This window comes from Xiphophorus maculatus, chromosome 14, assembly GCF_002775205.1.
Source record: "Xiphophorus maculatus strain JP 163 A chromosome 14, X_maculatus-5.0-male, whole genome shotgun sequence".
Taxonomy (NCBI): domain Eukaryota; kingdom Metazoa; phylum Chordata; class Actinopteri; order Cyprinodontiformes; family Poeciliidae; genus Xiphophorus; species Xiphophorus maculatus.
The window spans coordinates 11,713,906-11,729,534 of NC_036456.1; positions in this window are offsets into that span (position 1 = coordinate 11,713,906).

A 15,629-nucleotide genomic window follows, 5' to 3' on the forward strand; every position below is an offset into this window, starting at 1 on the left:
AAACTAATTAATGATTATGGAAGACTGTGGGGTAATGAAAAGTATATGGATGGTTTAGGAGTGCTAAAATCCATTTAATTTCATTTAGGGATGAGAATTAATTAGCTGGTGGAAATGCCGCCAATAAGGAAGGGATTTGAACAAGTGAGGAGTTCAGCACTCATCGTGGTAAGCCATGCTGACAAAAGAATGCAGGGAGTCATCAAAACATGTGACTGTCTTCCAGGCTGTTTAGCATTAACTATTGGTATTAAGTTATATATCTAGTTTTTACATTTTGGCTTGTTTTTGGTTTTTCACAGTGGCAGCAGTTGCCGTTGTTTCATCCTTACATACTTGCATTGTAAAATTGGAATGATTTGAAGTGAGGTTTTTGAGCTTTTCCAGGGTCCGTACCTTAACTGCAGGTGAGATACTTTAACTTGGAAGTTTTTCCTCATTGGAGTTAACAGAAATGCACTTTGCAGATGAGCTCACTCAGGCTAGTGGCAGAGTGGGCTCTACTTGGTTTGTCCAAGTAGAGGATGTACAGGCAGAGAAAAATAAAATAATAATAATACAAAAAATCTATCCATTTTTCACATCTTGTCCATGAACTCATCTCATTAGGGTGAGTCTTTCATCCTACAGTTGCAACAATTCTTGACACTATTAGAAATTGATGTGCTAGCATCACCTTACAACACAATCTGGCTTCTAGCGCGCACAGTCAGATCACTAGATCAGCCACCCTGACACAATTTTTTGTTAAAAATATCCACCAGTGCTGCAGGTGCTCCAATTACATAACATGTACTTGGAGCCACAGAGTCGGCACAACTGCCACTCTGACACTGCAATTATAACTCGGTAACATTAAGTAATCCCAGCTGGAGATATTTTATCTGCGCTTATGAAGATTCAGTCATTTCAGTATAATATATGCAAAAAGTGAAAGCAATGGTTTGGACTTTTTCTAATTAATTCCACTTATAATTATTTGACCACTTGGGTATGTTTTTTATTTCTTTGCTGGTAAAAAAAAAAAAATCAAACAAAACAAACAACGACAAAAAAAACAGGAATACAATGCTGTCTTGCAGTAGAATCCCAGGAACAGGAGCGTATAAAAAGCAACACGCATGCTTCAAAAACCAGGAAGGAATTAATGTTCCATAAACACATTTTTCTACACACCAAGATACATGGACAGAGCACACAAAAAATGTGTTCAAGTAAGAGTAGCAGTGCCTCAACACATTTTAAGCAAGAATTATGGATACACTGCTCAATATTAAAAAACTATTTTACAAAAAGGCTTTGAAGGACTGAGTAGTTGATCACAATATCTGATTTAGTGTGTAAAATTAATGGCAAACAGACAGTCATAAATAAATATGGAAATGGTTCTTAAAGTATAAGTAAAACAATAATATATTAAAGAAAACAAATGTACACCAAGCAAAAGATAAGGGGATGCTTTATGCTAGCACAGATTATAAAAATGTAATTTTTGCCATGCTAGGTCTTACACTGCCATGCCTTTATATTTACCGAACCAAAGACGAGTCTGTCCACAAGCTGCCGTTGCTGCATTAACGTTTGTTTGGCAGTTTTGAGCTATTAGACAATGGACGCCATCAAATCTACAGAAATCCTAGTCGGGGTAGTTTTTCAACTTTCCAAGCATGCTGTGTACTGGATATGTACCACTTAGACTTGACAAGTGTAAGGTTACTTGGAGAGACTTTCTGAAATTTATCAGCACTTTGAGACAAGCGCTGACAACACTTTTTTTTTTTCCTCGAGAGTAGCGAAAGTGACACCGTTCTTGAGATGGGAAGGCAATGTGTGAGGAGAGAAAGGAGAGAAGGAGACAGCGAGAGGGAGGGAGAGGTGAGGGATAACAGATTTAGGGGGGGAAACTTTGCTTTTGCGTTTCATCTCTTGAGAGCGCTGACTTCAGCATGGATTAGGCAATGTGTTTGTTCTCTCTGCTCTGTTTTCCTGTTGGAAAGACGAGATGAGTGAAGCTGTATTTTGTACACAGTCAAGGTCAGCAAATGCCTTCAGATAATGATATTTCTCTGTAATATTACCTGTGTTGTGAAGCAAGCTATCGGCATGAATAGATGAGGACGCAAAGCACACTGCAAGACGCTGTCGGATTGTTTTGTTTTGTACGCATTTGTTGTTATTTGTGATAAAATTCACGGTTGTTTAAGTTTCTGTGTATAGCCCGGCCTACGCGCTCTGCTCGAGGGCAAATACCAATTTAAAGCATGATCTCAATTTTACTTATTTGCTGTGGCATCTTTTCCTTTGAGGGGAATGACAAAGTGCCTTAAGATTCTCTGCTGGAATTTGGCAAATGAGCCTCAGGAAGCAAAAGCAAGAAAATCCCCTTTGAGTGAAGGATACAGGGAGTTGAATCATGGCCATGATAACTTTTCTTCTGGTTCAGAATGTGCTGGCTACTGGAGCTCGTGTTTCTATAATGAACCTCATGGGCTTTTTGCAGGAGACACAGTGAGCCGCCTGAGCTGTGTGCGGTAGCCCTTTCCCATAGCCTCTGGCAACCTAGCACGCTAATGATGCTGTGCTGGTTCAAAGTGTTCCACTGTGCACATCCCCGTGTGAACAGGATACCCAATGTACCATCACGTGTGTGCGTGTGTGCACTTGTGTGCGTGGGTGTGGGGGTGTGTGAGAAATGGTGTACAAATCCAGGCGCCCGTTCATTTTCCCTTTCAAGTGTCTGTGATAGAACATGGTACCACAAGTAGCTTCATATGAGTATTATTTTTTTGTGTGTGTGTTTTTTTAAGCACACAGTGGATTATGTTCTAATTAAAGACAATTTGCTTTGAAGGTTACTGAAATAGCTGACCCATATTTGAAAGGGAAGCTGACCAAGTCACATCGCGGAGACCGAGAAGCTACTCAGTGCAATTGTGTAAAGTTACTGTATGAAAGCAGCAGACGCTGTTGTTGGTGTTGCAACTTTCTGCTTTAATTAACTGCACCCACAATCTATCAGTCAATCAACATAGATAAAGATTGACACAGAGACAGCTAGACAGACAGACAGATTATACAGAGCTGTTAGAAATCCAAATTAAACACAAACCGTGACTACTGCTCAACTATAACTAACCACAATATTTGTACATGCACATATGAATGTTTATTTAAACTGAAAAAGAACACATACGGATTTCTTTAAATGCTTTTTAAATCTTTAATCTATTAAAAAATGACTTTATATGTAGTTAAGTAAAACTGTAAACAAGTACACAAAAGGCCAGATTTTGTTTTGAATGAATTTCTAATTTAGAACACACAAGAATTATTTGTGTCCTCCTATTTAGAAAAACAGAATGAGCAATTACAGTATTAGCTTATGTTTGAATGAATATTCAGTTGTAACCAAGGCTACGTGCATAATATCAAAGCGTTGTGATGTAAAATGAAACATATTATTAGTGCCCTTAAGGGACAAAACTGAACAATATAGTCTTCCACAAATTAATGTTATAAATAAGGAGAACACGTTTTGTTTACATGCATGTTGTACGTTAGCAGAACTTGTTCCTATAAAAAGCTTTTTCTTACTGTTCACCAAGATTACTGTATATGTACTGTATACTCTCTAACTGTAAGGCCGTTGTGTGTAGTTCACAGTCCACTGCTTTCTCTCAGTGGGTATCTAACCTTTTTATCTGGAGTGAAACAGACAGTGCAGGAGCTCTGGAATTATCCTGACCTCCAAGGCCTGTGCTATACACTTAAGAACTTCTGCTGACGTGCTCCTTAGCTAAAAGTCTTTATACCACATCACCTTCACCGTTTCAGTCCCAGCAGCTTCGCTTCCCTTAATGTCAAGGCACTTTTGTGAATTCAGCAGCCGCCTGTTCCACAGAGGAAAAAGGTTAAGATGCTATGCTTGAGGGTTTTAGGGCAGAAAGCTTCCAGTGGTTCCGCCCAAAATAGTCCCAAAGGGAGCAGAGACTGCAGCTAAAACTGGCTGACCGGGCCACTTTCCAGTAGGTCATTGTCTAAATGTGAGCCAATTAATTTGAGATGCAAGCAGCCGGTCCCACTGATCCCGATGTCTCGCACAAACTGCCACACCGCGAGTTGTGTGTCAGGGCAAAAATATGCTGAGTTAGATGCTGCTGAGCCTCTTGCCTTCAGGGCTGTAGATTCACAAAGCTGATCCCCGAGGTGACAGTTGGTGGTAAACTAGTGGGGCTGCTGCTTCATGATGTTTGATTAGTGCAACTAAAAGACCATGGACTGATAACCAATGATTAGCTATGATAATGAGTCAAGCTTAGGGATTATTTGTCTCAAATAATGGCTAATTTGGTGTTGATCTACTGTATAATCCATCATTTTATTATGCATTTGCAGAGAAATTCCCCACAAGGCCTATTAGCTGCTGTATACTGTTTCAGTTTACAGAGTGGAAAAGAGCTGTAGTTCAAATAAAGTGGCCACTACGCAGAGGCTCTAGGTTCTGGCTTAAGGTGGCGGCTTTCTGTCAATCAGAACTGGCTTGTTCTGATTTTCGATAAGACCTTGGGTCTGAACGCATAATCTATTGGCAGAGCTAGAGTTTTAAAGTAACTTTTTTGTGTGTCTTGCCTGTTGACACAGGCACTGCAACACTGAACACCCGCAACACTGAACAGGTATGAGAGGAGCAAATATCTGAGAATCGGTAAAAAGAGAGAAAAAATGAAAACGGGCATGAAGATAATTTTGAGCCTAAAGGAATTTATTGCACTGATAGTTGTTTGTTTTTTCTTTTCTATTATTTGGGGAACTGTCAATATTTTTTCTTTTGATATCTTTCTGACATGTGTAAAAATATTTAATGCAATTAATTCTCTGCTAATGGCAGAGAAACAACTAACTGCTACAGAAAAAACTGGATCTGCAGTCATTGGTGACCATGCTTACTAGCCTCCACATTTATAGGAGACATCATTGTAAGGAGCTATTATGAGGAAGAAGCTGTAGTCCAGAAAGCAAGGGAAAAGGTCTGAGCAGCGCATACACAGGGGCAATAGTCAGCGCTAAGACCTTCCTGTTGGCTCTAATTTCCGTTTCTGACCAAGCGGTGTATTTCGGAAGACGGTGGATTATCTGTTTCATATAATAATGTCAAGACATAGGGGGATTTTTAACAAATATATATTTAAAAAAAAAAAAAAACAAGCCAAAAAAAAACATTTAACAACTCAGTTAATCTTAGAAACAAATAATGAAATACACAGAAAACTTGTCTTGGTCACAAGATGTATGTTTTACACTTTAGTCATTTAGAGGGTTAGGAGATAAATCTTGTTTTCTTCTTTGGTTGCACTATGATTTATATTTGAGCTTTCAATGTACAAACTGTCCACTGCTGAACAACATATGTTGCAGTTACTGCATATACAACCTATGTTTATCATTTTTAACCAATATCTAATGCCACTTTTACAGGAGGCCTGGTCTCAGAGTATTGATTCTTTTTATGGTATTTTTTTTTCTTTTTTGTCAAAGTCACAGCAGGAATCTGGTACGTCCAATTCATTAAATGCTGCCACACAGCAGGAACAATTTTTCATCATTTATTGTTGATTTCTAATTGCTGCAAAAACCAACATGTACCAACGAAGTTCAAACACCTGATCATTATGCAAGGTGTCCTTGCTCAGGGAGCGGCTGCTGCGGGTGAACTCTTAGCGGGATGCCTCATTGGGAAGGTAGAAATAGGAAATAAAATCAGCCATCAGACTGACATGAATCTGAGGTAGGGTTACATCACAGCTAATTTGAAAAGACATGCACGCTAAAGATCAATGGCATAACAAAGGCAGGGATGTACGCTCTCTGGTGTTTTAATTCAAACGTGCCGCGAACTGAGTTCATCATTTTTCCTGACAGATGCTTTCATCCTGCATTAAAACATGTGGCTCAGTGACCAATGCATTAATAATTTCTTTGAATTTCAAATAGGCTGTGCAGTTGTTTTTGTGAGCCAGAGCTAATGATGAGAGAAGGAGGTAAACTTAGCTTTAGTAAAAGTTTTAAAGTTGTCATTAAATAAAAGGAGGGAAACCTCAAGGGTCAAGTCACCACAACCAGCCAACTCAAAATTAAAAGAATGCTTGTCATATTTAGAAAAAAAACAACAAAAACTGTAATTCCAATTATACAAACATGTATAATTTTAGGTAATGTCTTGAAATACTTGATGACATCAGAGAAAAAGGATTTACAAAGTCGTGTCTTTGTTTTTCCGGGGATGGAAATAGAGTACAGCATGTTAAACAATGGTACAAGACGAAGAAAATATATTTTTATCTGATGCTTTGTCTGTTTTCGTTTCCACTTGTAAATTTCTGGAACTATTTAAGAATGCTGTGAAGACATTCTTAAATAGGTTTAAAATTACCATTACCTTTAACGTTCCAATACTGGAACGTATTGGAACGAAAAACGTTCCAAAAACGTTCCAATACTGGAACGTTAGCCGCTATTGGACGACTTTCATTTTATAGAATCCGATCAGCGACTGGTTGGTCAGACATTTTAAACAACTATATTAATTTGATCAGTGAATATGTCATGCCTAGACATCACTAGGTGACACCGACAACAACAATTAAGAGTAGTGAGATTCTGCCTAACCCGCATTCGATGCTGCTGCAGAACTGAAAGTCAAACACTTAAGGTGGATCTTAATTGTCAGTTCAAATGTTTACTTAATGTTTGTCAGAGCTAGAATCGACTGACAAGTAACAGCTGATCTGGCAGACTGTACAACTGGCAGCCTCAACCAAGGCCACTTTTACATGAAATGGATATTGTTCAGCTGAGAAATAGCAAATAAACCAGTAACCAAATGGTTTGTTGAGTAACTGTAGTAGTTTTCTCGCCCACTGATATGAACATTTTGAGTTAAATTTATTTTGTAGTTAGTCCAAAGTTAGCTGAAGTAGATTGTGTACGTCTGATTGTCTTTATAACTTCCACCATTCTGATTACCTAGTTTCCAATAAGCTCACTGTGACATTGCTTCTTTCTACAAGTAAGGGAACTATTACTAATAGATATAAATTTCATGGATAATAACTTTTAAAACAAACCTCCATTAAAAAAAACATGGCAAAATTCAGATGAGCTGTCATTTGGTGGTAATTTGGTGTATCCAAAAGTCGGATGTTTAAACAATCTGATCAAATATCATGTCTCATAAAGAAGCTGTCTGTTGTGTGAAATGTTTTCCATTTGTGCCCCCAGCAATTTGAATGCAATATTCAGTCATGGCACTGAAACTACTGAGTCACCAATAGTGAGTAATTTATTCACACATCCTATCTTAACAATGAGAGGATTTGCTCATCATAATAGATTTGTATAATAATAAAAAAAAATCTTAAAGTTTACACACACCTGCACAGAAAAAAATACATGTCCAGGTTGATAGCACAAGATGGTCAAAAAGTCAAAGCATTTTCTCCAAAACAACTTGAAGAGTTCATGCATGACGAAAGTCAGAATTGATCCTTTGCAAGCCCATCCAAGATTTTATTTTTAATTCATTGGGCTGATCAACGTATATTTAGATTCATGCTAGGATTTATTACAAAAAACAAAACAAATGCCTACATTCCCCAGGAAGGAATGGATCATGAATATTCACAGCAGGACCAGAGCGTGTTTGTGCGGTGTTCTAGGGGGAAGTGCCACTTGCTTTTCAAAACTGTGACAAGATCAACTTTTATGAAGTGAGCGTAGGTTGGCTGGGTGGGAGGTCCATCTGGCACGATGGGATGCCCTTGTCATTGAGGGGGGACACAGCATGGACGTGAGCAAGGAGCAAGGCGACAGATGCTAAATCCGAAAAAAAGAAAGAACAACAAACAAAAGTAAAGTACATGCAACAACAGGAGCTACAGCTGGCACCTGAGGGTGGCATATCCTTGACATGTACCCTGTTTGCTTGATAAGAAAGTGAAAGACAAGTGTAAGAAGCAAATATGTGGGTACGGGCGACTGTGTGTTTTTGGCATTTGTGTGGTAGACTTTTTTTTTTCTTTTTTCTTTTTCCTGCTGCCTCAGCTCCTTGGCTGTGTCTGCCTGTCGCCGAGGGGCCCCTGCCCTGGCCCCAAATCAGCTGCCGAGCTGTGTCCACTCAGCACTTCCCCAAGCTGCTGGTAAATTAGTCGCAGCAATATGCCACAAAGTTCCTCTCAACCTTCTCTCTTGTGGGCAATTGTTCATGTCCTTGAGGAAAGCAAGTGTGTGTACACTGTGTTTTGTCTGTGTGTGTGTTCACTGTTGTGAACGTATTCCTTGTAGGAAGCAAAAAAGAAAACTAGGTATTAATTTAAACTCCAACTTAGTGCAAATACAAAAACAAAAATACAGCTCAGAGATTTATTTCCCAACTTATATTTTTGTTGATAGATATTTTTGTACAATGTATTATGTTTACACCTTTTATTGAAAGTACTTTTTGTCACTTCTAATCTGGTGTTCCTCTTATGTTTTGTTATGCTCTGCTTAGTTATTTGTGTGTGTGTTTTTTAATCATTTCATCAGCAATTCCCCTCAGTTTCCTTCACCTATATGGCTTCCCTCACAGTTGCAGTCTGCCAAACATGTCGCCCAATATATAAAACTTTCAGTTACCTGTTTGTTGTCCTTCCAGGTTTCAACGTAGATGCAGCCGTAGCTGTCAGTAGCTGTAGCTGCTGAGAGATACATGTTTTGTATTTCCGTTATGTTAATGGTTCACAGACTCTTTACAATATTCATTCAGCTCTGCTCTTTTCCAGTTTTTCAGTGGTGTGTCCTGCTGCCTTTGTAAGAGAAAGACGCTATTTTAAATTTTTTTCAGCCTGTTTGAGCTTCTTTTTTTTCATCCTCCTTCAACTGTACAACTGTAAAATACTGAGGTAAAAGGACTGATTTGGTGTGTTGTAAGATATTTAACAGTCGACAGAAGTTCTGACATGAAATAAACAGACTCCTAAAATTTTCACTCGTACATAATAAAAGTTATTATATTCAATGTGAGTCAATGTGAGCTACACTCCCTGCTGTTCTCCTGTTAATCAGCAGGTGTTGCTACATAATTAAAATGGCTGCAGAAAACAAGACGTTCCAGCTTGTGCACTACGAAATTACACAATTTCGACTTGTACAAGAAGCTTAATAACTACAGAAACAGAATAGCCTATGATGACAGTTAAAACAAATACCAATCTTGCTCTTTTACATCCTAAATATGGTCTAAGCATGTGCACCAAATCTTTTAAGTAGGGCAGATTAGAATGCTCAGTTTCTAGTTATTCATAGTCAGTTCTTTTGAGAGTACAGTTATTGCTATAGGTCACAACTTTTTTTTTTTAGTAGAGAAACGCCTTAGTACTGTCACAAAGTTGTTTTTGGTAACCGCTGAAGGTTCCCAGGCTTGGTACATGAGACACTGTCTGGATAAAGCACAAGGTAGTAGGTCTCCACTGCTTCACTACATCTCAGGAGTTCTAAAGTCAAAACTAATAATTGTACAAGTAGTTTCAAGATATTGCAGCCCAGACATGAAAATGTTTACTTATCCGTGTCATAATTACGTTTCCGTCTTTTAAAGTATGAGCATGAAGTATGGAGATCATGTTAATGTGCATAAATAAAAATATGAACCTTAAATGGACCCAGTTTCCTGACTGTGGTGGTACAGCCTCTCGCAGCGGGTGGTGGAATTAACAAGGCTCCTGGCTCCAAAAGCACACTGGGGGGGCAACCCCTTGTGGCTGCAGTGCCTCTTTCAGGGCTTGGCTGCCTTTGCTGTCTTAACCACCAGCAGATCAGGGAGAGAAAAAAAAAGACAGAAAGAGAGAGAAGCATGGATTCTATGATCCATAACTCCCAGTGGTGCATCAGATCACTAAAGTAGACCTCCGGCCTGAGGCTTGTGGTAGGTGTGCAGGTTCCATGTTTTTTATATCCATGTTTCAAGGCTTTATCATGCTAATTATTGCCTATAAAATCCACGCACTTTAAAAAATGCAGTAGCATTTATTTAAGTTTCCCTGCATGACCAACATAAAAAATATAGTAAAAGTAGTCGTTACTGTTTTGCGATAGCAGCATTTAACGTCTCAAGGACGTTCGTAAATTTGAACATCATAATAAGCTTTCATTATTTGACTAAATTGGTTCCAAAAGTTAAAATCATGCATTATATAGATGTATTTTGCACAGAGTATGGAGACTTTTCAGCAAACTAAAACCCAACATTTTTCCGAAAACTGGAAAAAAACGATTCTGCTTCTGTAATTATGAAGCTTCTTGTACAAGTCGAAGTTGTGTAATTTTGTAGTGCACAAGCTGGAACGTCTTGTTTTCTGCAGCCATTTTAATTATGTAGCGACACCTGCTGATTAACAGGAGAACAGCAGGGAGTCAATACAATCATTTTCAATCTACATTCACGCACACTTCAAAGACAAGATATTTAATGTTCAGCCAAACAGAACAAGGCTCTTTGCAAAACCAACATATGTTGGTTTTGCAAATATTCACTCGTTGATGCCAGCAACACATTCCAAAAATAAGAATGCCCATGACCTTTGGTCCCTCAGGTGGCACTGCATTAAAAACCAACAGCATTAAAAACCAACAGCATTCTGTCGATTTTAACAACATGCATGTCAGGCAACCAAAGGCATTTCAGGAAACCAATGTCAGTGAACACAATCCGTCGCTACATCTAAAAGTGCACTGTACATCAAGATGAAAAAAAAAAGGGAAAAGGGAAACCATTTCACCTACAAAACTCCAGCAATTAGAGTCCTCAGTTACCCAAACACCTAGTGAGTGTTGCTAAAAGGAATAGTTATGTAACACAGTGGCATACATGCCTCTGCACCAACTTTTTTGGAATGTGTTGCAGACATCAAAATCCAAATGCGTGAATAATGGCAAGACAACTATGAAGCGTATCCATTTTATCATTAAATATCTTTTATTTGTAGTAAATTCAATTAAATATAGGTTGAAAAGGGACTCACAAATCACTGTATTCTGTTTTTTATTTATGTTTTGCACAACCTCCCAACTTCACCGGAAATGGGTTGTATGTTCTGTCTCTCTTATTCAGCTTCTATTCTAATGTAATGCCATCCATCTTTTTTCCTCATTGTTGAAGTCTTGTTCACATACTGTATATTGATGGTCAGAAAAGAAAATATTGCCAATTTATTGGTCGTAGGACCCCTGAGAACATTTTGGTCAATGGGGTCGGAATCCTCTTGTGGACAAAAGAAGCTAAGACAGAAAAGTGTAAAGCATACTTTTTTGTAATTATGAAAAGTAGACTTGCCTCTTCAGGCACTTAAAACAGATACTTTTGTCATGAGAGACTGAACGGGGGGAAGCAAAGAAATCTGAACGGCACACTGCTGGAATCCAACTCACCCCTTCTCAGCTTTCAACACATTAAAACGGAAATGTAGTCGAAATCTGAAAGTGCTGAGCATTTTGAGGTTGCGCTATTGATGCAGGCCTTGGATCAATTGCCCTTCCTGTCCAGCCTCTGCCAAACTGAGAGCAACTGTTTGGCGGTAAGTTTGCATTTAAAGTTTATGTGTAAAGACATCGATCCACACACAATTTTATATCACAAGGGATTGTGTGCATTGAGCAACAAACAACAAATGTAGGCTGAAGTAGTGGAATGTGCAGGCCTACACTCAACTGATTTTAATTCAAGGCAAACCATATTTATTCCCCCGTACTGCAGGTAATCCTTTGTATATACAATATTCAATGTTTAATTCCCTCAACACATTGTTAGGGCGTAAATTTTAGAATCCAACCAGCATTCCTGGGGAGTTGTAAGTGAAGTAAGAACACATTGGCTCTGCTTGAAATAGCCTGGGGAGATGTAATGCTACATTTTTATGCAGATAAAGCACTCCTGACTCTCGCATATAGAAGCCTGAGAGATGAAGTGCTGATACCATGAGTTCTGTGGATTTTGCTTTGTTTAATTTGGCTGCATGCAATTCTCTCAGCTCACCTGGGCTCTTTTCACCTTTCCTCTTGGCTACTGAATATTGTTTCCCTCGGATCTCTTCTATTTGTATGCTGGGAAGCACCTGGTCAAGTTAATACCATTCATCAGGAACCTTTAGCATATCAAATGCCTTCTGTCAAGGATTGTTTGCATATCCTCTTGTCTTTCCGAAAAGAAGAGCCCGAAAAAAAAAAAAAACCTTCGATGGTGGATGCAAGAAAATTAACAACGTGTTCTGCATGCAGAAGCAAATACGAAAGACTACAGGTGTTATGGACTTGGACGATCTCTTGTGTCCTTGCATTGTTGGCGCTCTGTACCAGAGCCAGTGACCTGAAGCATAAAAAGTCGATTCACTGTTGTGCTCAAAGTTGTTTTCCCCACTGGCTTAGATGCTGTTGGAATCTCATTAGTGCGTCCTTATAAATTCACTTCACTTTTCCTGCTGTCAGTAACTGTCATGGAATTTTAAATGCACTGCTACTTAAGAAAAATGCCTCACACAGTGCCATCATTTTATCCAAGCCAATTAACTAATATGGTGTTAAAAATGTTGCTAGGTTTTACAGATTTATATTTGAATGTGTTGGAGCTGCGATGACATCTGATTGAAGACAGTAAGGCAATCCATGAAAGCTGTTATGCTTGCTACAGTTTTCATTTTCATGCAGTAAGGCACTTGTGCCAACAGAACGGCAGAAATTGATTCTTTTTAATGTCACAGCTGGTGCAGTCTTCTTGAGTCACTGTGTTACATACATTCTTTATCAGAATGAGCGGTGCAAAAAGATTAATGCAGCTGAAGATTATACTTTTTTCAAAGGTTCGAGCTAAACTTTTTCAAACATATAAGGGTGCGCTACCTCCATTAATTTGTACAGTATTCCTGGACAGCTGAGCATACAGGAATGTTTCATGAGACTTAACTTCTGGTATGTGGTTAGAAGATGGCATTGAACTGGAAAGGCCTTAAAGCATTTAGCGTTTTCTCTAAGGTTAATAAGGAATTTATGATTGATGCTGTTTTGTTCTGTGCTGAACACATTTGCCCACTTCCCTTCTTGCTACTGGTAGATGGAGGAAGATGTTGAAATTATTGGTGGAGGTAGAGGAATCTGACATATAGAGACAAATTGCATAGTCTGATTGGATTGATATGTCCTACCAGTGTGGCAGTGTTGAGATTTTCTTCACTTAAATAGTCACTTAAACTGTTGTAAAAGGGAGCCTCATCTAAGGTGTCGTGTGAAAAGTTACAAAGTCAGAAATTAACAGCAATAATTTGTCCTATTAAAAAAAAATTATTTTTCAGCATCATATTATTAGTTATACATACAATAACAAAATGAGTGAAATCAGCTAAAAACGTAGGTTTATCTAACTACTCAAACGTTCTAATACAATTCACATTGACTAAAAAATAAAGTTTGTTCACAAAAAGTGTAAGTTGCTGGTCAATGAAAAACTGTATCCCAACAGTGAGCTAAAATGGAAACAGAGGAAAGTACAGAAAGAGAAAATTATAGCGCCATAAATAAACTGTTGTCTAGACGAGTGAGTCACATTATGTGTTTACCGGTTTTTAGCCCTTTTCTGGGCTCACTTTTGTTTCCATTATCACCGTGAAGGAAAATAGAGAGAGGCATCTTCTTTTTGTCCACTAGATTATCATTATTTGTTAAATGACTCATAATTGGTTTGGGTGAACATGAAACATTTTGATGTTGCTGCAAGTAGGGTCATTCTTACAAAGTGTCCTTTTCTTTGAACTGACAGGAAGGGCATTCAAAAAAGGGTTCATTAAAACCTCTGAGAGACTACTTGGGAACGCATGAGTAATGGTGATGATGTAAGTCATGAGGGCTGCAAAAGTCAAGGTGTGAATTGGTGTTAAGCTGCCATTACAAGATAGTGTATACTAGGAAAAAATGACTGCAGCACTTTATTCAGTGCATGTCTAAACATCCAACTTTCTCTCTGGCTTTCTCCAGTCCAACAAATAATGTTGACTTACAAAATATAAAATATTCATGCGTGGCTTCGCCAACAGGATGATAAAACTGCTATTTGATCGGGATCTTGCTGCGAAGGCATAATGTTTGGAATATACATTTGCAGGGTCTGATGAGCGCAATAACAATGCAAAGCAAAACTGCTGGTTCGGCAGCCACAACAGACGCTGCAGATTGCATTGCACCATCTAGTATATTTTACTTTTAATCAGGCAAGGCCCAGAGTCTAACGACGAAAACAAAGTGCAACATCAACGGTAATGATAATAGCTCTCATGATTAAGAAAGCAACGTGCTAGTAAAGAGTGAAAGAGTTTTGCAGTGACAAGAAACACATTTACTATCCATATGGTAGCCTGTTGAACCCCATAACTCACGCAGCAAAGCGTAGCAGGGAGAAACCTGGGAGGGGCACTAAACAAGCAAGCAGAACAATAAAAATGCTCAAGTAAGACTTACAATTACCCCTTTATAAATCAAAGGCACAGTATCCAACTCAAATCTTATGCAAATCATGGAAGTACCTCTTGGCACTAAAAGTCTCAGCACAATCAGTGAGTAATTAGTCCACTCGCAATTTCAACAGTGACACTATATGGAGACACTGAAATAGCGTGTCACAAATTAGAGGTGATGGTAATCTCAACAGAAATGTGCTGAGAAGTGGAAAAGCGGGGCAGATGGCAGAGACTTCATCGCTGCCCTGTTCAGTTGCACACCAAGTAGTTATGCCAGAACAAAATCATCCCCCCTTCCCCATGTGACCAATTATCAGGGTTTCACCTAGGGCTGATAGTAATGCTACTGATGGTGGGCGGATGGATGAACGAGGCAGAGGGAAGGAGGGAGGGTGAAGATGGTAGCACCTGTTACTGAAGTGAAATGCATTCTTTTGTATTGTTGTCTTGAGAATGTGTCTGTTCTCTCGTTTTACTCGATTGTTACTTCTTAGGTGTCAAGCAGCGCCTACAACAAAGGGTGACTCGGCAAACAGATAAATGCGCTATTAGCAGGCGAGGGATGGTTGGAGGTTGTTTGTAAGAAGTGTGATCAGCAAATGCTTGGCCTTTGATGCCAACAGCTTCAACCTCCTCTTTGTGAAATGATTGTTAGACCCTTTAGATGCCTCACAAAGCCAACTGCTGTCTGAGCTCAACAGGGACTCGCACCTTCAAAAGCCAATGGGGAAACTGTGTTTATTGGATTTGGAAGGAACCTGGCCAAAGATAAGGTGAATTATCCAATTGTGTCATGTGTCAGAAGGGAAACTGAGTGTGAAATACAACCACTTTGATAAGAGAAAACTAAAGCAAATCACCAGCACAGATTAGTGTTGAATTATTGGAATGAGTTAATGCCTAAAGGCTTCCCATGAAATATTTATCTTCTACATTGCTAAACATATTCAGTGATTACCTTTGACAGTGAAAGATACATTTGATTAAGATCAAATTTCCAATTTGAATAAGACTATTTAGCTAATAAAGCCATGCGGAAAATCACTGCTTGTCTAACTTGAATGCTTCCTCTGCCGTTCTGTCACAAGAACAACC